We start from the raw sequence: 24,496 nt of genomic DNA on the forward strand, positions 1-24,496 counted from the left end.
CCTTGGCCTCCCAAAGTTCTGGAATTACAGGCATAAGCCACCATGCCCAGCCAAGTTCCTGTACTTTCATACCACTGGTGCGAGGGCTTTCTAGCTAAGATACAGTTAACCTTACCATAATCTATGAGAACATTGCACATAGCAATTTGGCATTTAAATAAAATTATAATGGGAATGTTGACCCTTATTTTCAGGTAAGCTGAAACCCAGACCAGTTTTTTTGTATCTAACTCACAGGCTTTCCACTGCCTGGAGACAGTACCAGCCCAGACCAGAAGCCAGGTGGAAAGGACTGGAATTAAGAGACCCCTGTGGTAACTTCTGGGCTGCCATCTCTTAAGCTGAGGGCCCAGTCATTGCTGCCTTCCCCAGTTCTGCTAACAAAGCCTCTGGTCAGGGTACAGAAGCAGACACTATTTCCATATGCAGGCCTCTGAGAGGGGCATTAGAAGTAACTTATGTCATCATGAGCTCTGGCCATAGGGCCTACATTGGTGGCCAGTCATTCCTAAGAACAGTTTCTTGTTTGTGAACATTGCGAATTTTTTCTTAGTATGTACAGGTTTCCTATTAGATGCTTTTGTTAATTTAGAAAGCAAATGTAAAGAACTAATTTGTCTCAAGAGGTATACCCATTACATTGGGGCACAGTACAGGGTGACCTCCATACTCATTCCTCAGCATTGTTCAGAAAGCACAATTATAGACCGGGTGCAGTGGCTCACACCTGTAATACCAGCACTTTGCAAGGCCGAGGCAGGAGGATCACTTGAGGCCAGGAGTTCAACACCAGCCTGGGCAACGAAGCAAGACCTCTGTTCTATACAAAAAAAATTTTAAAAACTTAGCTGGGTGTGGTGGCACACACCTATAATCCCAGCTACTTGAGAGTCTAAGGCAGGAGGATCACTTGAGCCCAGGAGCTCAAGGCTGCAGTGACCTATGATCACACCACTGTACTCCAGCCTGGACAATGGAGCAAGACCCTGTCTTTTTTTAAAAAGCACAATTATGTAAGAAAATGAAGTAAGAACTCTTAGAAATGAGAAGCTTCACAAATGTTCTTTTTTCTGGAAACCTATGAAAAACTCTTAGAATGATTTCACAAGGAGGCCAACTATCAAAGAAAAATTAAGTTTTCTTTTTGGGGGCGTGGGGGCACAGGGCCAGGCTGGAGTACAGTGGCACGATTATAGCTCACTGCAGCCTCGAACTCCTGGGCCCAAGTGATTCTCCTGCACCAGTCTTCTAAGTAGCTAGGAATACAGGTGTGCACCACCATGCCCAGTTAATTTCTTTTAAATATTTATGTAGAGACGAGGTCTCACTATGTTGCCCAGGCTGGTCTTGAACTGGGCTCAAGCGATCCTCCCGCCTTGGCCTCCCGAAGTGCTGAGATTACAGGTATGCACCACTATGCCTGGCCAGATGAGTCTTTTTCTTATATATCAGCAATAAACTGGAAATAGGTTCCAACAAAACCCATAAAATTAATAGAAATAAAAACTAGCTAAAATGAGAGGAATGTTAAAATTTAAGTGAATGAATGGGAAATCTTGTGCATATGAAGAAGGCTCATCCTATAGGCAGCACTCACATTGGTTCCAGTCAATGAGATTTCATTTCAGCAACTTGAAAATAGAATTGTAGGGGCCGGGTGCAGTGGCTGACGCCTGTAATCCCAGCACTTTGGGAGGCCGAGGCGGGTGGATCATGAGGTCAGGAGATGGAGACCATTCTGGCTAACATGGTGAAACCCCGTCTCTACTAAAAATACAAAAAAAATTAGCCAGACGTGTTGGCGGGCGCCTGTAGTCCCAACTACTCGGGAGGCTGAGGCAGGAGAATGGCGTGAACCCGGGAGGCGGAGCTTGCAGTGAGCCGAGATCGCGCCACTGCACCCCAACCTGGGCGACAGAGCGAGACTCTATTGTCTCAAAAAAAAAAAAAAAAAAAAAAATCATGCTTTGAGGTAGGTATGGGACGGTAACTTCCCCAAGGACACACACAGCTGGAACTTGGCAGAGCTGGCTGTGACTCCAGGGCCCCAGCTTTATTTTTTATATATATTTAAAGATACTTTTTTTTTTTTTGAGACGGAGTCTCGCTCTGTTGCCCAGGCTGGAGTGCAGTGGTGCAATCTCGGCTCACTGCAAGCTCTGCGTCCCGGGTTCATGCCATTCTCCTGCCTCAGCCTCCCGAGTAGCTGGGACTACAGGCACCCGCCACCACGCCCAGCTAATTTTTCTGTATTTTTAGTAGAGACGGGGTTTCACCGTGGTCTCCATCTCCTGACCTCGTGATCCACCCGCCTCGGCCTCCCAAAGTGCTGGGATTACAGGCGTGAGCCACAGCGCCCGGCCAAAGATACATATTTTTTTTTTTTTTTTTTTTTTTTTTTTTAGGCGGAGTCTGGCTCTTTTGCCCAGGCTGGAGTGCAGTGGCCGGATCTCAGCTCACTGCAAGCTCCGCCTCCTGGGTTCACGCCATTCTCCTGCCTCAGCCTCCCGAGTAGCTGGGACTACAGGCGCCCACCACCTCGCCCGGCTAGTTTTTTTTTTTTTTTTTGTATTTTTTAGTAGAGATGGGGTTTCACTGTTAGCCAGGATGGTCTCGATCTCCTGACCTCGTGATCCGCCCGTCTCGGCCTCCCAAAGTGCTGGGATTACAGGCTTGAGCCACCGCGCCCGGCCCATATTTTTTAATAGAGACACATTCTCCCTATGTTGCCCAGACTAATCTCGAACTCTTGAGCTCAGGCGATTCTTCCGCCTTGGCCTTCCAAAGTGCTGGGATTATAGGCACGAACCACTGCACCCGACTTCCAGGACCCCAGCTTTAGTACCCCCAGGGGAAGTTGACAGGCTTTTCTGCCCCCCAGAGCAGCAACACTGATTTGCTAGGGGTAGGCAGGGCAAAAAAAAAAAAAAAAAAAAGTCTTGCTAGAGCAAGCACTTACAAAAGGAGTAGCAAAGGGCCAGGACCCTCATGGAAACTCCTAGTTCTGAAGGTGCTTTAAAATACATATTGAGGCCCGAAGCAGTGGCTCACGCCTGTAATGCCAGCACTTTGGGAGGCCGAGGCGGGTGGATCTCCCGAGGTCAGGAGTTCAAGACCAGCCTGACGAATATGGTGAAGGCCCATCTCTACTAAAAATACAAAAATTAGCCGGGCATGGTGGCACACGCCTGTAGTCCCAGCTACTCGGAAGTCTAAGACAGGAGAATCGCTTGAACCTGGGAGGTGGAGGTTGCAGTGAGCCAAGATGGCGCCACTGCACTCCAGCACTCCAGGCTGGATGAGACTCCATCTCAAAATTAGATATAGATTAGATAAATAGATATAGATATACTATTAAATATATTGACATTATTAAAATTTATCTTTCTTAAGTATAGAATACAGTGGTCTTTAGTCAGAGTTGTGCAACCATCACTACTAATTCTAGAACATTTTTACCTGAGTGCTTTTTCAAGGGTTTGTCATCCATTCATCTACTCAAAGCAGCAAAGCTTGGCTTTATCAGCCATTAGTTCAAGTTCTCATTGTACCTGAAAGCAAGGACATGGGGTTCGAAGATAGCATTCTTCTTTGAAGCAGTCACTTCCCTATCTTCCCCCTTCAATAGGCCAAATTAGGACAATGTTTATGTCACAATGAGTGTGGGCTGTTTTGTGTTGTTTTGCATTCACTTCATAAGCATGAGATCAAATGCCAAACACAGGCTCACCTCTCAGATGCCCAGCATGGGCTCCTAGGTTGATGAGAGACATGGATTGGGTGAAGCTGTAATTTAAGACGCTTTGAAAATTCTGAACCTTTGGAGACATGCCTTTAGCAATGATCATGGATTCGGGCATAGGGTGACTTACACTGTGACTCTACTTGCCCTTGTGTTTCTGGGACATATCCCCCACATTAACCACTAGGGAGGGAGTGTTTCAGTGTCCTCTTTTTCCCCTCTAAAGTCCAAGCCGGGGTCCATGGCAATGGGCACTCATGGCACTGTGGAAAGAAATCACCTATTGCCCAGAGCCTGAGGGTCCCCTTGCAAAAGGCAGAGGGAGCTAAAAAGCTGCAGGTGTTGCCCCTGGAGAGTTCACCCCCTTCCCCTCCCTCCATGCTCTGCAGTAAATCAACAAGAACCTCCTGCCAAGGCTTCTATGCTGCAGTTAAATAATGCGACCATTCAACTGGCACCAAGGGACTGGGGCCGGGGGAGTGTCTAAAGCTGCCAGCTTTCTGGACTTCCAAGAAATGATGAAGGCAGGCGTTTCCCATCTCACCTTATCTCAGGAAATGCAAGGAAGAGTTCCAAGCAATTGAACCTTTGCGGAAAGTAACTTCTTTTCAGCATTAGAGCTAGCAGCAATTTGTTGGCTGTACTTATATTTTAGTCATATTTTCCTAATGGTGTGTGTAGGATCATCTTGAAACAACAGGAAAGTCATCCACGCAGAGCTAACAGCTAGAACAGGGCTGTGTCACACAGCAGACGTGCGTAAAGCTTGTTGGATTGAATTCAGTCATCACTGTGGGACCTGTAGGTTGTTCTAGGACAAACCGAATCTTCGTAGGTCCACTGGGAGGACAGAATAAATTCCATTTTTTCAGTGGACCTGGCCTTCTAAAGGATTCTCAGGGACCTACTCTGTGGCTGACAGCCCTGGTGGCTGGTACAAGGTTCACAATGGTAAGAAATTATTCAGAATGTGAAAGGCAACAAGATAACTGTGCACCCTTTCCAAGCCCTGATAGAGGATTGTGTTCACAAGGCAGCCTCTGGGCCAGCTGGGTCTCGGAAGATGTTAGTTCGAGCAGCTCACCATGTGCTGTGGGTTAGGATTCAGCCTCTGGAGTTAGAGGTTATGTCTATTTGTTCCTATAGGACACTAAAAAACTTCATCTCTAACTATGCCATCTTATTCCAGCATTCTTTTTTTCCTACTAAATACACGTGTGTGTATGTTACGTACACACGTGTGCATAATAGTCCTCATCTCCACCTTTAACTTGCTTTCTCATCCTGCTCCTTAATGAGTTCAATACATTTTTTGACACATGCTTGCTTTATATTAACATCAGAATCATGTTTTTAACTTTTGGAAAGTTACACTTTGACAAGTGAGGGTCCTTATATCCTCGGCAGGATTTGGGAAATCCAAAATGTTATACTAATGGCTTCAAAGGTTCATATTAAATGCTAGTGGAGTGGATGTCATGGTGCGCCACCCAGATGGACCTCCCTTTTAGGACTGAGGTGTTCATCCTTCCAGGTGTCTCCTTCCAGGTGCTGGAGGTACAGCCCCTGAAGCCTGTCGGTGGACTTCCTGTCTGGGAATTGCTCTTGGCTGAAGGAGGTTGCCTCACCAAGATTAAACCTCCTCCTGGGGCAGCCTGTATCTGATGACTGGATCAGTTCAGTGTACAAAGCCCCTTGCCTGGAAGTAGGACAACTCTGAGCCATCCCAGCTTCAGAGCTCCCCGTGGGGTCACCTGAGGGCTCTGCAGAAACTGCATTGCAGTCTAAATTCTCCCTCCTGCTTCCTTCACGCCTCCCCACGCCAGTCACTCTGCACACATGCCCCGCATGCCAATTGGTCTGAAAGTTTCCCAAAGAACCCATCCTGAGCCAGCTGGGCGTTGTGCTAAGGCTTTTCATGTGCTGTATCTCCTAACCTTCCAGACAACATTCCGAGATAGGCATGGTTGTTACCATGCTCTTTTCACCATGAGGGACCTGAGACTCAGGCTAAGCCACTGGTCCGAGGTCACATGCAACCAGGAAGTACAGAGCTGGGCTTCTAACCCCAAGGTGTGCTTTGGAGCCTGCACTTGGCCTAGCTCACCACAGCCCAAAGTGCCTGCCCAGACAAATCAGACAGACCCAGCCCCCAGAGGCTCTTGCTAGTCTACACACCTTCTAGCTATAGTTGCAAGTTTTCCAATCAATCTTCTCAACCAGCTTCCCTCACCAGAAATTGTTGCTGACTTTGAAAATCCTTGAGAATCTTCTGCTGAGGGCATTTCATCCATCTTTGTATTGCTCATGCAAGCAGAATATGTGCACCTTCCACCTGGGAGCACAGTTGCTATGAGATTTTTTCCCCCTCATCCAGAAGGCAACCCATTTCATAACTGTTCATTTATGAAGCAAGTACAAATGAATATCTACTCCATGCTAAGCACTTTGCTAGGGATGGGGATGGAGCAGAGAACAAGACTAGAAAGTGTCCCCATCCTCCTGGAGCTTATAGTCTAGCAGTGAAGAGAGACAGTAGACAATTTTAAAAGTCATTATTTGTAATTGTGATGGGTGTGAAGGTCAAGTCGGCTGTTACACATTTTCTTTTTCTTTTATTTATTTTTTATTTTTTATTTTTTTGAGATGGAGTCTTGCTCTGTTGCCCAGGCTAGAGTGCAGTGGCACAATCTCAGCTCACTTCACCCTCTGCCCCTCTGCCCCCGAGGTTCAAGCAATTCTCCAGCCTCAGCCTCCCGAGTAGCTGGGACTACAGGCGTGTGCCACCACATCCAGCTAATTTTTGTATTTTTAGTAGAGACAGGTTTCACCATGTTGGCCAGGCTGGTCTCGAGCTCCTGATCTCAGGTGATCCACCTGCCTTGGCCTCCCAAAGTGCTGGGATTACAGGCGTGAGTCACCATGCCCAGCCCACATTTTCATATCATTACAGTTTGTGATGACACATTGATTTGTGAGATTCTTTGATTAAGGTCTAGCTCCCTCACTGTAACTGTTACGACAGCAAGACTGCCATATTCCTACCACCCAACACAGATATTCAGTAAATATTTGTGAGTGAATAAACACAGTTGTTACTGAGAAACTATGAATTAAAATTATGGCCTCTGCCAGGCACAGTGGCTCACACCTGTAATCCCAGGACTTTGGGAAGCCAAGGCAGGTGGATCACTTAAACCCCAGGAGTTCAAGACCAGCCTGGGCAGCATAGTTGGACCTTCTCTCTACAAAAATTAAAATAACAGCCAGGCATGATGGTGCCTACAGTCCCAGATACTTGGGAAACTAAGGTAGGAAGATAGCTTGAGCCCAAGATACTTGGGAGGCTAAGGCAGGAAGTTAGTTGAAGGCTGCAGTGAGCTGTGATGGTGCCAATGTACTCCAGCCTGGGTAACAGAGGCCTTATCTCTAATAAATTAATAAAAATATAATAAAATTTTCTAATAAGGGACCTGGGGAGGGAAGGGTGGTAAATGTTTTGAATATATTATTGTAAAATCTACCACAGGGTCCATTATGTTCTCTTTCCCTACCAGTCCAAGGGAGAGTGGGAATTGGAGTGAAAAGTTAAGATGAGACTGTGGGGTACCTAATAAATATGGGGTTGAACAAAATAAATTCATCAGGCAATGAACTTTTGGAGAGATGAATGACTTTTGAATTGGTTTTGGGTTGTGCGTGGACACAAAAGAGACCATTTATGGTAGGAAGGGATTTGGGGATAGAGTTTCTACAGTGGGAAGGCGCTGGACTTTTTCTTTTCTTTTCTTTTCTTTCTCCTTCCTTCCCTTCCTTCCCTTCCTTCCCTCCCTCCCTCCCTCCCTCCCTCCCTCCCTCCCTTCCTTCCTTCCTTCCTTCCTTCCTTCCTTCCTTCCTTCCTTCCTTCCTTCCTTCCTCTTCTCCTCTCCTCTCCTCTCCTCTCTTCCTTTTCTTTTCTTTTCTTTTCTTTTCTTTTCTTTTCTTTTCTTTTCTTTTCTTTTTTCGGAGACAGAGCCTCACTCTGTCGCCCATGCTGGAGTGCAGTGGCATAATCTCAGCTCACTGTAACCTTACCCTCCCGGGTTCAAACTATTCTCCTGCGTCAGCCTCCAGAGTAGCTAGGATTACAGACGTGCGCCACCACACTCGGCTAATTTTTGTATTTTTAGTACAGACAGGGTTTCACCATGTTGGCCAAGCTGCTCTTATTTGTTTATTTCTTTGAGACAGGGTCTTGCTCTGTTGCCCAGGCTAGAGTGCAGTGGTGCAATCTCAGATCACTACAAGTTCTGCCTCCCAGGCTCAGGTGATTCTCCCATCTCAGCCTCCCAAGTAGCTGGGACAATAGGTTCCTACACCATGCCTGGCTAATTTTTTTGTGTGTTTTTTTTTTTTTTTTTTTGTAGAGATGGTGTTTTGCCATGTTGTGCGGGCTGGTCTCAAACTCCTCCTTTTTGCCTTGCATTAATGTAGGTAGACTATCTCAAAATGGTTCAAAATAACTGCTGAGTTATAAGACATTGTTTTAAAACCACAAATATTATATGACTTTCAGAACCAGGGCCAAGCCACTATACATATTACATTACAAAGGAGTTCATCAGAAATAATTTATAGGACCAGAGGACTGACTGGTAGCAATTACCAAATTTCGTTTAGGAATTTGTCCTCCATCCCAGTAGGAAAACAGTCATACAGGCAGTGACTAGAATGAGCAAAAAGAAACCTGCAGCATAAGCCTGTCTAAAAACATTTTCATCCAAACAATATAAATCATTTCTGTCTGCATTCTGCTGTTGACAAAGCCATTTAAAAAGCAAAGGTAAAGAAAGGACAGCGTCCACAAAAAATATCTGTATCATGGGATAGAAGACAAGGAGGAGGGAAGAGGGCCAGCTAAGCATTATACGTTAAATTTCATTAATAGCATTAAGCCACACAACCAAAGTCAGATAGTTAGGGCAAGGGAAAAAGCACCTGGTTCTGCCAGTCCTGGGTTCTAACCGCTAATGGAGATACTGAAGTGACACCATCACCATACAAACTAGGGGCAATCTGGACAGCAGTGTTTTCAAGGGTTGAGAAAGCTATTTGTCCTACTACTTCACAATTTTCTTTTTCTCACATCAGCATTTGAAAAAGAAAGCCACACAGAAGGGTGGCACGAGAACGTGCCAAGGCAGCTCATAGGTCTCCCCAGAAGCTGATGCTCTCCAAAAAATGACAATGGCACTATGTACTTTGTCTAAGTCTGCATTGCAGCCTGAATTGCTCCTCTAAAAACTGTTTACATTTTTCTCAGGTTTAAGGATTTTAAAACTACCCTGAATTACAGCAAACCTCTATGCCCATGTTCTGGTTTGCAGGGAGTACAAGTGATGCAGCAGTGGTTCTCAAGTTTGAGGGTGCGTCAGAGTCACCTGGAGACTTGCTGAAATGTAGTTTGCTGTGCCCCACTCCTAGAGTTAGTTTGTTTGTTTGTTTGTTTCTTTCTTTCTTTCTTTCTTTCTTTCTTTCTTTCTTTCTCTCTCTCTCTCTCTCTCTCTCTCTCTCTCTTTCTTTCTTTCTTTCTTTCCCTTCCTTCCTTCCTTCCTTCTTTCTTTTTTTTTTTTTCAACAGAGTCTCGCTCTGTTGCCCAGGCTAGAGTGTAGTGGTGCGATCTCGGCTCACTGCAACCTCTGCCCCACCAGGTTCAAGCAATTCTCCTGCCTCAGCCTCCCAAGTAGCCAGGATTACAGGTGCGTACCACCATGCCCAGCTAATTTTTGTGTTTGTAATAGAGACAGGGTTTCCCCATGTTGGCCAGGCTGGTCTTAAACTCCTGACCTTAGAAGATCCACCCACCTCAGCCTTCCAAAGTGCTTGGATTACAGTGAGCCACCGCGCCCGGCCCTAGAGTTTGATTTGGTGGCTTGAAGCAGGAGCTTCACTGTGTAGTGTATGGTCCCACCCTTGCTTGTTTTCTTCTGATATGACAGTGGTAAGGTCTCCGGCAGGGGCTATTCCTTCAGTCTAGATCCCAGACAGAAGACTCAAAGTTGCCCCACGATGGATGTGAAATGTAAGTGAGAAATAAACATGTGCTGTTCTAAGCCACTGAGGTTTGGGGATTGTTATTGTAACACAGCTTATTCTTAACGATACAGACTACTTGTTTGAAGCAGAGTTGGCATTCTGCAGCAGATTTGGCTTCGCCTGAAACACGAAGGGAAGGGAAGGGAAGGGGAGGGGAGGGGAGGGGAGAGGAGGGGAGAGGTGGGAAGGGGAGGGGAGGGAAGGGGAGGGAAGGGAAGGGAGATGATACTCCATTTCTCTTAGGCTTGCTCTGCGTACATGTGCATGTATGCTATTCATATAGACACCAAGGACTATGTGCAAACTGTTTAACCTCTCTTTCCACACGAGTAGACAGCATATAAGACCGAGGACCATCTACTTGTGCTGTCTGTTGACAATGGTGAGTCTGGAAAAAGACCACCTTGTTCAAAGAGGAGTCAAAAGAAATATATATATATATACACACACACACACACATACACACACATATATATATATACACATACACAAATATATATACACACATACATATCTGTGTGCATATATGTATATGTATGTATATATGTGCGTATATATTTTTATTTATAAAAATAAGTTTGTGTGTATGTATATTTATATTTATATATAATGAAGACACAGAAACCATGGGAATGGAAGAGAAAAAAGAGCACATTTCTAGCACATTTCTTTTTTTATTTTTTTTTGAGACGTAGCATGGCTCTGTCACTTAGGCTGGAGTGCAGTGGTGCAATCTTGGCTGACTGCAACCTCCACCTCCCAGGTTCAAGCGATTCTCCTGCCTCAGCCTCCTGAGTAGCTGGGACTACAGACATGTGCCACCACGCCCGGCTAATTTTTGTACTTTTAGTAGAGATGGGGGTTTCCCCATGTTGGCCAGGCTGGTCTCGAACTCCTGACTTCAAGTGATCCGCCCACCTTGACCTCCCAAAGTGCTGGGATTACAGGCATGAGCCACCGCACCTGTCCCAAAGGAGCATACTTTTGAAAAGGATTATCTGCAGAATCTGAAAGAAAAATTTCACAACCAGTTTAGCATCCTTTTGAAATATGATAGGCTTTCTATAAAATCAGAACAGAAATTCGTAAGGAAATGAAAGGGTGAGACAGAGATTACTAGAGTAACAACAGAGAACCGGGCGGGGGAGAATACAAATAAACAAAAATCTCAATAATAAACTTTGAGTCAAAATAGAGACAGAAATAATGCTTTAGAAAGCCATATCAGTATCAATAAAGCAAACTTGAGGTCAACAGGAAATGCTGGAAATGGATGAAAGACGAAAATGATAAAACAGGCCAGTGTGGTGGCTCATGCTTGTAATCCCAACACTTTGGGAGGTCGAGGCAGGTAGATCACTTGAGGTCACGAGTTCGAGACCAGCCTGGCCAAAATGGTGAAAGCTCGTTTCCACTAAAAATACAAAAAGTAGCTGGGTATGGTGGCGGGGGCCTGTAATCCCAGCTACTCAGGTGGCTGAGGCAGGAGAATTGCTTGAACCCAGGAGGCGGAGGTTGCAGTGAGCCACGATCGCACCACTGCACTCCAGCCTGGGTGACAAGAGAGAGATTCCATCTCAAACAATAATAATAATAATAATAATAATAATAACAACAACAACAACAACAGAGAACTAATACAGCTGATTGCTCTTCCTAAAAGAGAGATTAGAGCTAATGGAGCAGAAACAATTCTTGAAGATAGAATGGAAGAAAATGTTTCTGAATTGAAGCCATATATATGCAGGTAAAAAAGGACTCACACCTCTTAACCAGAAAGAAAAAGCATTATTTATTCTTAAATTGCAAAAACTTCAGTATGACCAGAGCATTGTGCACAAGGGGAAGAGAGGCTAGGGAATAGATAATGAAAAAGTTTGTATGCTGTTCGAAAGAATGTTCTCTGCCAAACAGAAAGCAAAGTCATATATGAAGAAAGGAAAATGATCATTGATAAAAGGCTTTAAAAGAGTGGTAAAAGGATTTGTAACAGCAATTATTGGAAAAAAGAGAGATCACATAAAATGGTCATATAAAATGATTACTAAGAGGACCAGGCTCTCCACTGTGGTGGGCATCCATACATTTGTAGTGACATCATTCTTTGATAGTTGTGTGGCTTTCTCCCCACCCAAGCAGTGCTTGGAAATGCAGATGTAGGAATGGAAAATGCAGACTGGAGTTTTAAGTGGTAGTTTAATGTTAGGACAAGTCAAAGGGCAAGGCAGGGGGCTCTGCTTACAAGAGTGGTTGAAGGCTGGGCACAGTGGCTCATGCCTGTAATCCCAACACTTAGGGAGGCCGAGGCAGCAGGATCACTTGAGCCTAGAAGTTCCAGAACAGCCTGGGCAACATGGCGAAACCGTCTCTACAAAAAAAATTTTTTTTTTTTTTTTTTTAATTAGCTGGGCATGGTGGTGCACGTCTGTTGCACAAGCTACTCGGGAGGCTGAGGCAGGAGTATCACTTGAGCTCAGGAGTTTGAGGTTACAGTGACCTATGATTATGCCACTGCACTCCAGCCAAGCCCACGACCAAGTGAGACCCTGACTCTTAAAAAAGAAGAAAAAAGGCCGGGCGCAGTGGCTCATGCCTCATGCCTGTCATCCCAGCACTTTGGGAGGCTGAGACAGGCGGATCACTTGAGGTCAGGAGTTCGAGACCAGCCTGGCCAACATGGCGAAATCCCATCTCTACTAAAAATACAAAAATTAGCCGGGCATGGTGGTGCACACCTCTAATCCCAGCTACTCGGGAGGCTGAGGCAGGAGGATCACTTGAACCCGGGAGGCAGAGGTTGCAGTGAGCCGAGATCGCACCACTGCACTCTAGCCTGGGCGACAAGAGTCAGACTCCATCTCTAAATAAATAAATAGGCCGTGCGTGGTGGCTCATGCCTGTAATCTCAGCACTCTGGGAGACTGAGGCAGGATGATCACCTGAGGTCAGGAGTTCAAGACTAGCCTGGCCAACATGGGGAAACCCTGTCTCTACTAAAAATACACACACACACACACACACACACAAATTAGCTGGACATGGTGGCACAGCCTGTAATCCCAGCTACTCAGGAGGCTGAGGCAGGAGAATCACTTGAACCCGGGAGGCAGAGGTTGCAGTGAGCCGAGATCACACCACTGCACTCCAGCCTAGGCGACAGAGATTCTGTCTCAAAATAAATAAATAAATAAGTAAAAATTAAAAAGTGGTTGTAGTCAAAGGCCACGGGTTTAAGTTGGGTAGTGGGATTTCAACATGTAAGGTTTTAGAGATGGAGCAGTATCAAGTGATGAATGTCTAGATTTTCTAGACTGTGGGTGAACAAAGTAGAAGTAATGGTCATCCACGTTGAGGAACTGAAGGAAACCAGGCTGGGTTGTGGATGTTGGATTCATTGGGAAGATGGCAGTAAATCAGATGGAGAGGAAAACTAATGCCAGGCAGTCAGTAGGTGACAGTGACAAGGGAGGGCAAAAGGTGTTACTACCAGATGGCATAGAGCCTGAAAGAGCTATTTCACAAGGGGAAGAAAGAATATCAGTGTCAAGCAGAAAGCTTCAAGAGTGAAGAAGTCACACTATCTTTGAGGCTGGTGCATGGACTGCGGGAGGGGAGAAACCAAGCGAGTAGACAGAGATGAGGCAATCCTTTGAATTGGATGATGGATAGATGCTGGTACCATCCGACCATTTGGGAAGTTCAGCGGGGAGGCTTTGTTTTCCGGGAATATGCTTAATTTGAGGCGTGGGAAATGGATAGAGGGTAGGTGAATGGTTAGAGATCTGCACAAAGCTAGAACGCTCACGGGATCAAGTTCTGTCCGTGACTGAGGGGTGACCTCCAATCCCTGGGCCTTAACCCCCAGGATCCCTGGACCTGTAACGCCCATTAAGTCCCCTCCTTTCCGGCAGGAGGGCGGCAGAGGGCGCAGGCGCTCTAGCCGGACCCGGCGGGCGGGTGGCAGAGGGCGCAGGCGCCCTGGACAGAGCGGCAGCGGTGGGAACGGCCGGCAGGGGGCGCAGCGCTCTGGCCCGAGAAGCCCGGGCGGGGCACCCTCGCCGGGAGAGTAGAGGATAGGGGTCGGCTGGAGAACGGGCTCAGCGCGAGGCCGCGAACAGTGGGCGGGGCCAGGGCGGGGGCGGGGCGAGGCGGTTCCGGAAGGAAGTGGTTCCGGGTCCCACGACCCGGCAGAGGCGGTTGGGGTGCCGCTGCTGTGGGAGGCGGCGGCAGAGTGAGGGGCGAGGCCCGAGGGGCCGGCGGCGGCGGCGGCGGCGGCAGCGGCGGGGACTTCCCGGCCGGGTGAGCGGCCCTGGGGGGGGGCGGGGCGAGGAGGCCTGGGCCCGCAGGGAGGGCGTGTCCGCCACCCAGGAGGGGCGGTTCTCGGGGTGGCGGATGGGGCAGCGGGGAGGATGCGGCGGTCCGACTCGGGTTCCCTGGGGACAACTCCTCTGCGCCCCGTAGGTCCCTCGGTCAGAGCCTTCCCTCGGGCGCGGCGACCCGTCTCGGGTTTCCAGGGGACAGCTGCCCGGCGCCCCTGAGGTCCCTCGACAGGCGCGGCGACCCGGGCACCTGCTGCCGCGACCCTGATCCTCTGCCGTCGTCGGGCAGGTTGCGGTCCCCGCGGTTCCCTGCATCTGTCAAAAGGGCGGGGGCCGGGGAGGCGGTGTCCGGGGACGGTGCCCTTGTTCTCGAGGCGGCCCTGGACGCGTCGCCTGCGGGGCCTGAGCCGAGGACCCCCCCGCACCCCGCTTTGTCCTGGTGAGGCGCTCCTGCCGCGCAGCGGCATCTTCCTCTGTCAGCGTCGAGAATGAGTAGTGAAGGCTGCTCATTATCCTGCATTGTAAAGTAAAACTTGTCGTTTTAGAAACGTCTACTGAAAATTGGCGCATCTCCTGTGCTTCTCTAGGTTGTATTGAGAAACTGGGCCAGTCACTGTCAGGACTGTCCTGTTGGTAGGTCTCGAGGGAAAGAAATGGGAGAGAAACCTACCCCGTAAATATTTTCCTACCCGGGTGCTTTTCGAACTGCCTATTAGGTGATTGCCTTTTTTTTTTTTTTTTTTTTTTTTTTCCTGGAACAAATTACAAACTGTAGGTAGAAATCAGGAAGGCCTCTTTAGGCTCCTGGCCAAGCAGTCTTTTTAGCATTTTTCTGAATGTGAACAGGTCGGAACGACAGACAAGAATTTGAAAAGAAAAGGTTTTGCTGTGGATTCATAACGAGGGCTTTATTTTTCGTTGGTATTTTAATAGTAATGGTATAGCAATGTTTTATTTTTAATGTTGTTTTAAATGGCTACTAAAATTTTATTTTGAAATCACAGCTGTTTCAGTCACCCCCAAGAAACCTTTAAAACGTCTTATTAAAAACATTTTAATATATAGGAACCTTTAGCCATTTATACACATTTCTAAGATAGGAATCACAATGAAGGTACATTGTTTCACTATTCCAAATTCCAGATAACCATGGTGAATATGGTTTCACCATTCCAGGTAACCATGGTGAATGTGGTTATACACCTCCAGTCTTTTTCTATGCAGAGCTTAAGACATGGGCTTTTCTAAAGTGAATTCTCTTTTGTAATTATCTTTTTCTGACTAAGATAGCATGCCATTACATGGCTGTAATATTATAATTTATTTCATTGGTCATTCTCAGTTCTTCTCTATTAAAATACATTGTTCGGTAAATGTAAAGTCTGCATATCTATGATTACTTTTGAGTCTCACTCTGTCGCCCAGGCTGGAGTGCAGTGGCGCGATCTCAGCTCACTGCAACCTCCACCTCCCAGGTTCAAGCGATTCCCCTGTCTCAGCCTCCTGAGTAGCTGGGACTACAGGCATGTGCCACCATGCCTGGCTAATTTTTGTATATTTAGTAGAGACAGGGTTTCACCATATTTGCCAGGCTGGTCTCGAACTCCTGACCTCCAGCGATCTGCCTGCCTCGGCCTCCCAAAGTGCTGGGATTACAGGTGTGAGCCACCGCGCCTGGCCCATGATTACTTTCTAAGTGTACATTCCTAGATGATAGAATTGTTGGGCAGAGTATGCACATAAGGGTTTTTTTTTTTTTCAATGTGAATTGCTCAAGTTCCCTCTGGAAAGGATATGCTGTTTTACACTCCTACCAACAATCTGTGAGTGTCCTTACCCACACCCTAGCAAAAGGCAGCATTTAAAGGGATTTCTATAGGAATACTTTTGAGCCATACTTGTACTCTTCAACCAAGTACAAGTACCCCTCTCTAGTCATCACTTTTTTCTTATTTGTTGATAGCACTTCAGCTTCTCATCTTTTATTGCACCTTTACTATTTTGGTAAAGAAAGGTTATCTAGGTGAAGCAAAGGCTTAATAGAGCAAACAGGAGATTTAAAGTTAGGATGCCCTTGAAATCCAGTATATCTGATTATCTTGAACAAGTCACTGAACTTTTCTAAGGTACTCTTTCCGCAATGATGCACTAGAGGTTATAATACATTTGCCTTACCTTTCTTAAGGATAGTTTTAAGGGTCAAATGAGACATTTCTGGAAAGTACATTTAGACAAACTTTGTCTTGTTGGTATTTTTAAAAATTATTTTTAATTTTTTATTTTTAAATAGAGACAGTGTCTCACTATGTTGCCTAGGCTGGTCTCAAACTCCTGAGCTCAAGCCATTCTCCTGCTTTGGCCTTGCAAAGTGCTGGGGTTACAGGCATGAGCCACTGCACCCAGCCATGTTACTACCATCTGGTAAAAATTTCAGAGCACAGAAGCATCTTGAGGTTCATACATTTTTTAAAGTAAATACGTTAATTCAAAAGGCTATTCTGTAATACCCTTTGCCCCTATACTCTTTCACTCCTTAAATTTGAAGTTTTTTGTTGTTGTTGTTGTTGTTTTTCTTTTAACTGCTGTCCTAGATTATATTCAAAACTTTATCAGGGTTCTGAAATTAGGTGAGTGAATGAATCTGCACAAATGTTGAAGGAGCAAATATTTAAAAGCACTATATAAAGCGGAGAGGGACAGGTATAATGCTAAATAAAACACAGTACTTGGGCTCATGATAAATAAAACATGGTCTTTGTGCCCTGCAGGCTACATTATCCGGGCAGCAGAGGGCATAAAAGCTGCTTTCCAAATTTAGATGGCAATTTTAGATGTGATGCCTGATGTCAACTATTCTCAAGTATGCTAAAGCCCAATTCTGCTGACCAAGCACCTGAGCAAGTGACCGGCCAGTCTCCACAGGGTCATCTTTCTGACGGTAGGAGTTGCAAGGTGAGGAAGTGTTAGTATTATAGTGCAAGAACCTGCGTTCTACTTTCAGGTCCTCCACCTGGAGCAGATCAGTTAACTTTTTTGAGGCTGGCTTTATTCACTCATGAAATGCAGGTAATTCCAGCTTCCTCATGTGTTTGTTGTGAGGATTACATGACATAGTACGTGTGCAACACTTAGTAAACCAGGAACTGCTGGCACTCATGTCATCATTCTTACCCACTAGAGACTTCACTTCCCCAGGAAAAAAACTAGGTCTCTTCTAACTTTGTATTTCTACCCCCTAGCAGTCACTGGTACTTAGTTGTGTTTGATAAATTAACATAGAATGTGACCACTGATAAAAATTCAGTTTGAGTGCGCGGTACAGTGACTCATGCCTGTAATCCCAGCACTTTGGGAGGCCGAGGCGGGCGGATCACCTGAGGTCAGGAGTTTGAGACCAGCCTGGCCAACGTGGTGAAACCCCTGTCTCTACTAAAAATACAAAAAGTAGCCGGACGTGGTGTCACATGCCTGTAATCCCAGCTACTCGGGAGGCTGAGGCATGAGAATTGCTTGAACCCAGGAGGCAGAGGTTGCAGTGAGTTGAGATCTTGCCCCTGCACTCCAGCCTGGGTTACAGAGCAAGACTCTGTCTCTAAATAAAGAAATAAATTCAGTTTGGACCAATGAAGAAGGTAATATGTAAATATGGAATATTGGGAAAAATTTACCACGTTATTTGGAGTTAATATTAAGGAATCAAAGGAAACATTGAACTAATTGGACTTGGACTCGTCTCTGCTATGACTGTCATTCTACTTTACATCCCTAATGCCAGGCAAATAGTCTCTCCTTACTAAGAATAAATGTACTGGCTGGGCATGGTGGTTCATACTTATACTCCCAGCATTTTGGGAGGCTGAACTGGGAGGATCACCTGAGGCCGGGAGTTTAAGACCAACCCTGGCAACATAGCAAGACCCTGTCTCTACAAAAAAATGTTTTAAAAATTAGCTGGGTATGGGGTATGCATAAGTGAGAGGATCACTTGAGCCCAGGAGTTCAAGGCTGCAGTGAGCTATGATTGCACTACTGCACACCAGCCTGGGTTACGGAGTGAGACCTGGACTCAAGGGAAAAAAAAAAAAGAAACTGACTCAAGTTTCTCCCATTTTAAAACCTCATTCCTAGACCTCTAATCACCCTGCCGCTACCTAGTTTCTCTCCTCCCCTTCCCTTCCCAGCTGGACTGTTTCAAAGAGTTGTTAATAATTGGCTTTCTCAGTCTCCTGACCTTCCACTTAGCCCTCAAGACATATGTCAACAATTTTCATTATTTTATTTGATCTCTCTGCAGTATTTACCATGAAAGTCTCCCTTTTGGAAACGTCCTTCTTTTGTTTCTGAGATTCTGTATTCCAAGGTTCCCTTCTTCCTCCCGGGAAGTTCCTTCTCAGCTTCTCCTTTGCTGGTTCATCTTCCTCCAAAGGTTGATTTTCCTGCAGGCTTGATCCTTCTTGTGCTGTCTCTGGAATAATTTATAGAGCATTGAGGCTATCTCGTGTTTGAAGATTTGGTAGAATTCCCTGTGAAACCATCTGGGCCTGACGCTTTTTCATGTGATATTTCCTTTATAACTTTCTCAATTTTTTTTTCTGTGGAAATTGGTCTATTTAAACTTTCTAACTCTAATGGATAAAATTTTAGTGATCTGTACTTTTCTAGCAAATTATCCCTTTCATCTGGGTTTTCAAATTTATTTGGTAGAGGTCTACAAAGACATCCTTTATTATTTTTAAATTTTTTCATCTTATTTCCTCCATGCCCTTTCTCATTTTGTGTTTTTGTGCTTTTTCCCTTTTTTCCTTAAGTTATCTAATGGTTTATCTATTTTATTTTGTTATTTTTTTCAAAAATACAGAATTTTGAATTATTAATTACATCTATTTTTCTATTTTTTCTCTCATTCTTTTCTTCTACTTTCATCTTTTTTTGTTTGTTTTTTCCCGACACAGGGTTTCACTCTGTCACTCAGGCTGACGTGCAGTTAGTGGCATTGTCTCAGCTCACTGTAGCCTCCACCTCCTGGGCTCAAGCAATCCTCCCACCTCAGCCTCCCAAGTAGCTGGGACTACAGTGGTGCACCACCACACTTGGCTAATTTTGATTTTTTTTTTTTTTGTAGAGACAAGGTCTCCCTCTGTTGCCCAGGCTGGCCTTGAACTCCTGGCCTCAAATAATCCTCCTGCCTCGGTCTCCCAAAGTGCTGGCATTACAGGCATGAGCCACTGTGCGTGGGCTACTTTCATCTTTATTATTTCCTTCCATATCCTTTCTTTTGGTTTATTTCGTTGTTTTTTAAGTTTATTTATTTATATATTTTTTGAGGCAGGGTCTCACTCTGTCACCCTGGCTGGGGTGCAGTGGTCGATCATAGCTCACTGTAGTCTTGGATTCCTGGGCTTTAGCAATCCCCCTGCCTCAGCCTCCCGAGAAGCTAGGACTACAGGCATGTGCTACCATGCCTAACTATTTTTTTTTTAATTTTTTTTTTGTAGAGACAGGGTCTTATTATGTTTCCCAGGCTAGTCTCAAACTCTTGGCATCAAGAGATCCTCCCACCTTAGCCTCCCAAAGCAGTGGGATTACAGGTGTAAGCCCACTTTGCCAAGCCTATTTTTAAGTGTTTTTTGACCTTGGAATAAAATTTATTTTTATTCTTTCATTTTTACTGATAAGTGTGTTTAGTGCAATGAATTTTCCTCTGATTACTGCTTTAAATGCATGCTATAAAATTGGATTTGTAGGCTGGTTCGAGTGCAGTGGTATTTACAACTAATTGATGACAACCAGTTACAGATTTCTTTATTCCTTCTTCATTCCCGCTACTTCACTTGACTAGCCTTAAAAAAAATAAAGAAGTAAATAAAATAAAAAAGATTCTGATATGTAGTGTTTTCAGTGTCATTATTTCTTTAAAAATGTATAATTTTGGCTGGGCTCACGCCTGTAATCCCAGCACCTTGGGAGGCCGATGTGGGCAGATTACCTGAGGTCGGGAGTTTAAGACCAGCCTGACCAACATGGAGAAACCCTGTCTCTACTAAAAAAATACAAAATTAGCTGGGCATGTTGGCTCATGCCTATAATCCCAGCTACTTGGGAGGCTGAGGCAGGAGAATCACTTGAACCTGGGAGGCGGAGGTTGCAGTGAGCTGGGATTGTGCCATTGCACTCCAGCCTGGGCAACAAGAGTGAAACTGTCTCAAAAAAAATAAAAAAGTATAATTTTAGTTCTAGAATACCCAGGAGTTGCTTAATAGTAGGCTATTAAATTTCTAGATGGAAAAGCCTTTCTGTTTTTTAAATTTTTGTTCATAAATTCTTGTTTTATTGCATTATAATCAGACATATTGTTTGTAATATTTCCACTTTATTGAAGGGGAAATATTTTTTCTTTGTGACCTAATATATGATTATTTTGATGAATGTGGTGTGAGCAGTTGAGAAGAAACTGTATTCATTAGTATCAGAGTGTAGAGTTTGATAAACAACCCTAAGAGTTACTCTATTGAGTATGTTGTTTAGATCTTAGGTCTCCTTATTTTTGGTTCACCTAATCTGTCTTGTACAAAGAATGGTGTATTATAGTCTCCTATTATTAGTGTGTTTCCAGTGTCTTCTCGCATCTCCTATAGTTTTTGTCTCATGAAGGTGATTGCTGTATTATGTTTATATAAATACATATATTTATATGTTAGCTCTTCATTGTGGGGTAAGGCTTTTAGGATTAAAAAATATCTTTTTGTGTCACAGTTAATGCTTTAGGACATGGATTCTGCTTTGCCTGAGACCAGGATTGCCATCCCCGGCCTTTTTTTTTTTTTTTTTGTGATGGAGTCTCACACCGTTGCCCAGGCTGGAGTACAGTGGCGCGATCTTGGCTCACTGCAACTTCTGCCTCCAGGGTTCAAGCGATTCTCCTGCCTCAGCCTATCGAGTAGCTGGGACTACAGACGTCCGCTACTATGCCTGGCTAATTTTGTTTTTTTTTTTTTTTTTTCGTATTTTTAGTAGAGACTGGGTCTCACCGTGCTAGCCAGGATGGTCTCGATTTCCTGACTCCGCTGTACACCCGCCTCGGCCTCCCAAAGTGCTGGGATTACAAGCATGAGCCACCTTGCCTGGCGACCTACTCTCTTTATTTCCATTTGCCTCATGTACTTTTTCCAGCCATTTATTTATTTACTTATTTATTTAGAGACTGGGTCTCGCTCTGTCGCCCAGGCTGGAGTGCAGTGGCGTGATCTTGGCTTACTTAAGCTCCGCCTCCTGGATTCAAGTGATTCTCCTGCCTCAGCCTCCCGAGTAGCTGGGACTGTAGGTGCGTGCCGCCGTGTCCAGCTACATTTTTTAATATTTTTAGTGGAGACGGGGTTTTGCCATGTTTGCCAGGCTGGTCTTCTGACCTCAGGTGATCCACCCACCTTGACCTCCCAAAGTACTGGGATTACAGGCATGAGCCACCATGCCCAGCTAATTTTTTTGTATTTTTAGTAGATACGGGGTTTTGCCTTGTTGGCCAAGCTGGTCTTGAACTCCTGACTTCCGGTGATCCACCCGCCTGCCGTGGCCTCCCAAAGTGCTGGGGCTATAGACGTGAGCCACCATGCCCGGCCTAACCTTTTTTTTTTAACCGTTCAGAATCACTTTGAGGCTGGGTGTTGTGGCTCATGCCTGTAATCCCAGCACTTCAGGAGGCCAAGGCAGGCGGATCACCTGAGGTCAGGAGTTCGAGATCAGCTTGGCCAACATGGCGAAACCCTGTCTCCACTAAAAATACAAAAAAATTTAGCTGGGCATGGTGGTGCACACCTGTAGAACCAGTTCAAGCACGGGAATTGCTTGAACTCGGAGGTGGAGGTTGCAGTGAGCAGAGATCGTGCTGCTGCAGGGCAACAGAGAGAGCCTCAAAAAAAAAAAAAAAAAAAAAAAAGGAAATCACCTTGGTTTAGATGTGTCTTTTGTGTTGTAAAAGTCGTTGAGGTTTCTTTTGTTAGTCAAATTGAAAATTTTTATTGTAATAGGTGGATTAAACCCACCCACATTTATTGTTAGGACTGAAAAATTTGACCTCAAATCCATCATAATATTTTATAATTATGTGTATTTGTTATCTTTGCCATTTCTCTATGAGAAGTAGATATTTTGCTCTTTTATTACAAAATTAGGGTGTGTGTGGGGGGGTATTTAGGAAGGTTTGCATTTTTGTTCTAATCATTTACCTTTGTACTTACACCTTTTAAAATGCCCTCACTCCTTTGTTTGCTTATTTATCTGTGCATGTGTGCATGCGTGTATGTGTGCATGCGTGCGTGTGTGTGTGAAATTGCATCTATGTGATCAAAGTAAGATAATGATAGGCAACTGTGGAATTCTGTGTCTACTTCGTGCTCCTCCTTACTGAAGAACTGGCAATAACAGATAACAGCTACCCACCGTGGCCAGAATAATAATCCATGATGGTCTCTTCAGGTCTACCTTCCCCTTCTCACTATTCTACTGATTGTGCTCTTTTTCTGTGGGCTCTGACTTGTTGCGTTTCTGTGATGGGAGTGTGGCTTTTTGTTTGTTTGTCTGTTTGTTTGTTGTTGTTGGAGAGAGGAGGTTTCACTGTGTTGCCCAGGCTGGTCTCTAACTTCTGGGCTCAAGCCATCTGCCTGCCGAAGTGTTAGGATTACAGGCATGAGCCACCACGCCCAGCCTGAGGCTTCTTTGTTGCAAAGGCTTTCCTGGGGAATTTTTATTCTTTGCATTTGTAAATGCTGAATTCACATTTAGTGTGGAATCTCTGTCAGTTGATTTTTTTTCTGTAACAGCTTTGTTGAGATAGAATTAACATAACACAATTTACCCATTTAAAGTGTACAATTCAGTGTTTTCAGTATATTCGTAGAGTGTGCAACCATCACTACAGTCTAATTTTAGAACATTGTCTTCATCCCAAAAAGAAACTCTGTGCCCATTAGCCATCATTTCTCATCCCCCCAACCCCTTCTTCCACCCAGGCAACCACCAGTCTACTTTTTGTTTCTATGGATTTGCTTATTCTGGACATTTCACATAAAGGGAATCATATAATAGTGGTCTTTTGTGACTGGCTTTTTTCACTTAGCATAATGTTTTCCAGGTTTGTCTGTGTTGTAGCATGTATTGGTACTTCATTCCCTTTTATGGTCAAATGATACATATTCCATTGTATGGGTATATTAATACTACATTATATTCATTCATTCATCTTGCACATTTGGGTTGTTTCCACCTTTTGGCTATTATGAAAAATGTTCCTATGGATATTTGTGTACAAGTTTTGTGTAGACATGTTTTCATTTCTCCTGGGTACCTATCTAGGAGTGGAATAGTTGGGTCATATAGTAACTCTATGTTTAACTTGTGGGGGAACTGCCAAACTTTTCCAAGTGGCTTCTCTATTTTACATTTCTACCAGGAATGTATGAGGGTTCCAATATTTCTACATCCCTGAAACACTTGTTATTTTGATGATGCCCAGTTTTATCTATTTTTTCTTTTGTTGCTTTGTTTTTTGTTTTGTTTTGTTTTTTTTTTTTGTAGCAGCAATTGGAAATAATGTTGCTTTGTTTTTGATGTCCTAACTTAAAAATCATTTCCTGATCCAAGATCACACAGATTATTTTTATGTTTTTTTTCTAAGTTTTGTAGATTTAGCACTTACATTTAGGTCCTTAATCCATTTTGAGTTAATTTTTGTATATGGTGTGAGGTAGGGCCAAGCTTTAACCTATTGCTTGTGGATATCCAGTTGTCTTAGCACCCTGTGTTGATTTGTTTAACCTCTTAATATCTGGTGTATCTTTTTTTTTCCTGCCAGTATCCCTTAAACTCACCTATAGTGTACATAGCAGTGGAACTGCTTCTACCATTCTCTCTTGCTTTCTCTTCTTCTCCCATTTTCTAGTTGTAGTTTCTTTTTTTAACTCTGTCACAATGTGTAGCAATTTTTTTTTTTTTTTGAGACGGAGTCTTACTCTGTCACCCAGGCTGGAGTGCAGTGGTGCAGTCTTGGCTCACTGCAACCTCTGCCTCCCAGGATCAAGTGATTCTTCTACCTCAGCCTCCCAAGTAGCTGGGACTACAGGTGTGCAACACCACGCCTTCTAATTTTTTGTATTTTTAGTAGAGATGGGGTTTCACCATGTTGGCCAGGCTGGTTTCCAACTCCTGACCTCAGGTGATCCACCCGCCTCGGCCTCCCAAAGTGCTAGGATTACAGGTGTGAGCCACTGTGCCTGGCCAGTGTGTAGCAATTTTACACTAATCTTCCACCTTCATCCTTATCTTTCTTTTAGTGTCTTATATGTACATTTACACATTTTTAAATGCT

At 44.6% G+C, this 24,496-nt stretch overlaps 1 protein-coding gene across 9 annotated transcripts in view; it reads left to right on the top strand.

Annotated features, from left to right (window-relative positions):
- Positions 1-13,993: 13,993 nt before the first annotated feature.
- BCLAF3 (BCLAF1 and THRAP3 family member 3) overlaps positions 13,994-24,496 on the top strand; it is a 75,057-nt gene continuing 64,554 nt past the window's right edge. For 6 of the 9 annotated variants that reach the window (XR_012092063.1, XR_012092062.1, XR_012092064.1 and 3 more), the window contains exons 1-2: positions 13,994-14,116; positions 16,905-17,088. The gene's annotated coding sequence lies outside the window, so the exon portion shown is untranslated. Of the gene's footprint in view, positions 14,117-14,250; positions 14,576-16,904; positions 17,089-24,496 lie in introns of those variants that run through there. The other 3 variants (XM_073013848.1, XM_007991231.3, XM_037986389.2) reach the window with 2 other exon arrangements.

This window comes from Chlorocebus sabaeus, chromosome X (assembly GCF_047675955.1).
Source record: "Chlorocebus sabaeus isolate Y175 chromosome X, mChlSab1.0.hap1, whole genome shotgun sequence".
Taxonomy (NCBI): Eukaryota; Metazoa; Chordata; class Mammalia; order Primates; family Cercopithecidae; genus Chlorocebus; species Chlorocebus sabaeus.